We start from the raw sequence: 3358 nt of genomic DNA, 5'->3' as shown, positions 1-3358 counted from the left end.
ACTCTTAATCTTTAAAATCTTAATTAGTGAAAACTAAGGAGCAAGCAATTGTGAACTGCCTGGTACATTAGCATTCTTTATATTGATATATTTATGAACACATTTACTGATTTCTAGAAATATATTTCCTCACAGCACAATTTTTTTAATGTGACACAAGACATGTTTACTAATGGACCCAAATATCTTAATTCCTCTATAATAAACAAGAAGAAGATAAACCTATGTTCAGTGATTAATGTTTCTTTTTTATCTTAGACTAGACATTCCATGAATATCATTTAGTTTATCTAGTCAAATTTTAAAGTTTCAAATTACCAAAGAGACAGGAAATCCTTTTTAACAATATAATTATTGCTAAAGAATTCACCTAAAAAGACTTTTATCCTATTTAAATTTATTTAATTGTTCTTAAAAATTAAGTTTAGATTACTCATGAAAATTTTATGATACCAAGTTGCTTTTCTTATTTATAGATTTTGCAACATAGATAACATGAACTTGTTTGATTAATAAACCCAGGTAGAATAAAAGTATTATTTAATGCAGATTATTCTAAACATATGCCTATTAAACAAAACCAAACTCAAATCAGCTTTAATATCAAATATTTTCACAGATCACATGATTCTAAAAAGAATTTCAATTAGTTTCTTTTACATTTTTGAGAATTCATTTTAAAATTGCTGCCATAGGATAGAAAAGATAACATAAAGGAATAGTTGGAGCCAAACTGTGTTTCTGGTAGAATAAATTAAGATTATTTGTGTAGCTGGCTAAAACTTTTTCTTACTAATATTTGTGGGTAAAGCACTTAAGATTTGTTTTTGTCCTTGGCAAAGAAGCTTTGGAGCCATAAAAGCAGTTTGTGCTTTCAAAAACACCCTGGTTTCCCCTTTTTTTCCCCTCAGCTTTAGGAATTAGAGATGATAAAGATAGGTGGACTTGAGCTGCTTCTAGAGCTGCATTTCTGGTTTCACAAAGATATATAAGATAACAATTGTTCTCAAATTCTGGGTTGAAACTTAAGTGACAGCATAGGTTGACCTACCTGTCTAACTACATAATGTCTGATTTGCTTCTTTCCCTCTGGGTATGAAGTTTTATTTTAATTTAAGGAGGAGGCTCAAAAAATTTCTATCAGACTCTGATGTTAGTTTCCAATTTGGCCAAATTTCTGATCTAAAGGTTATTGAGTCCTTTCAAATATCTTGTCAGGTTTCAGCTGGGATGAACAGTAAATATTTCTAGTATTATTAAGCAATTTCATGGACCCAAGAGGCCACAGAAAGGTTACTACCTTCTAAGATCTTTCTGATAGCCAAAAGAAAGACTTGACAGCCTTCATGTCCCAGTTCCCCACTGAGACGCAAAGTCTATTTCCACAATACGATAATGTTAAAGAGATGCAATCAATCGAAGTAGATATAAACATTCCAACTTTCAGAATCTTGTCAATTCTTATAGTTCCATACCTTTAGAACCTAATTGTAGCTTGAGTCAGGTATTTGTCAATGAATTTTGGTACCACAGTTCATGAACTCCCATATCAAAGAGTCCTGGAAATTGTTCTTTCTATCTCCTGACCATTTTACCCACTCTTGAGTAAAAGGCTTTGGGTCCCCAGCAAGGGTCAAGTCGATGGACCCTGGCCCTGTTATCAATTTTTAACTTGATTTAACCAACCTGACTATTGCCCTAAGCAATTGCTGGCCAGGTTTCTCATTGTAATCTCGTCCTTCCAGTGTTTTAAGTTTCTCCGCACTGGGGTAAATAGGGCAAACTTGTTTGGGGCCCTTTAATCTTGGGTGAATAGAGGATCATCTTGGCCCATTGAACCTTTGTTAGTGTGTAGTAAACCTTTGTTTTAAACCCATTGATGTCCATTTTATTTAGCCCAATATTTTTCCTAATTGACGCATTCCTCACAATAGCTATTGTAATTTTAGGTTATAATTTCCTTGAAGGCTGACAGCAGTTTGGTAGGACCATAGCTGTAAATGGAGTTTAGCCATGTTTCTGTCTGGGAATATTTTGGAACTTCCAACCTGATGGTTAACAAGCCGTGTTCTTAGAACATAAAATTTTAAGTTGTCTTTAAGTACAATTTTGCTATTCTTTTTATTTCATTTTTCTTCTTAAGTGCAGGGGAGTTGTACTCTAGTTTCCTGATATTTGCAGATTTTTTATGATATCTGCAAATGTCTAAAGGCAAATAGAAAAGAGTCTGAATGGACTTTAATTTTGTTCTAATTTCTTTCCTTCCATCTCATTAAGGGAATCTTAATGACTAGCTATCATAACAATATGAAAGCTTTCTAAGAAAATGTTTTGTTGTTGTTTCTTGCTAGGGTAGTAGTAGTGGGAGTTACTGGGATGGGTCTCTGAGGTATGCTTTCGTTATGCTTTTTTCGGGTATTTCGGTTCGTGAGTAAGACAGAACTACAACTCCCTCTTCTTCTTAATACCTCTCCTTCCTTCCTTCCTTCCTTCCTTCCTTCCTTCCTCTTTTCTTTCCTTTTTAATTTAGAAGTTTTTCTAATTAAAAGCATCCATCATGTGGCCTTGATGGTAGGATCTATAGTAACTCAAGTCAATACTATGGATGCAAGAGGCATCCCCAAAGGAAAGTGAAAGTTATTCCCAGAATTAGCCTAAGAAAGATGGGGATCACTGTCTTTAAACAGCTGTTCCAAAACACAGGGAATCATGTACTTTTCCCTCTTGAACAGAATAAGGTTTAAGATTTCCTAAGCTTGGATCTACAGCTTATTCAGCTGCCTGCCAGGTGCATATGCATCATCTACTGGCACAGAAAATAGACCATCTCCGGGAGGGACAGGATAGACACAGCAACTCCTTGAGAGCTTGCCATGGCTAGATGGAGAGCAAGATGTGCCTTGGCAGAGCACCCTCTGGATGGTAGAGGCCAGAGAGAAAATATTCTTACTAGTTGTAAGGCCAAGCTCTCAGGACATATATCAATATGAAAGGAAAGAAACCAGTCAGACAGAGAAAAGCAAAACCCATCAGTACTCATACCAAGTAATCAAGAGTCATTAGCACAAGAAACTAGTTTTACAAACATTTTCTCCTGCCAATCTAAATTTAGAAGAGAGAAAATATTCTTGCCACTTTCTCTTCCACTGTATCCTGCAGACAAGGGTCTGAGGGTGTGCTCACATGGTTAGAACACCCCAGGATCTCCTCATCTGTAGCAGCTTCATGAGGAAGAATGGGATTCCAGCCAGAGAGTTTATCCTGCTCACAGCACCAACTGTGGGGGATGAACAAATTTTCCTCAACCCTCTAGGTTCTTCTGGCTGATCTAATAATCAAATAGACTGAGGTAGATTAG

The sequence above is a fragment of the Rousettus aegyptiacus genome, unplaced genomic scaffold (genome assembly GCF_014176215.1).
Source record: "Rousettus aegyptiacus isolate mRouAeg1 unplaced genomic scaffold, mRouAeg1.p scaffold_m13_p_1, whole genome shotgun sequence".
NCBI lineage: Eukaryota > Metazoa > Chordata > Mammalia > Chiroptera > Pteropodidae > Rousettus > Rousettus aegyptiacus.
The sequence above is the reverse complement of the archived record's forward strand: the minus strand, read 5'-3'. Positions refer to the sequence as shown.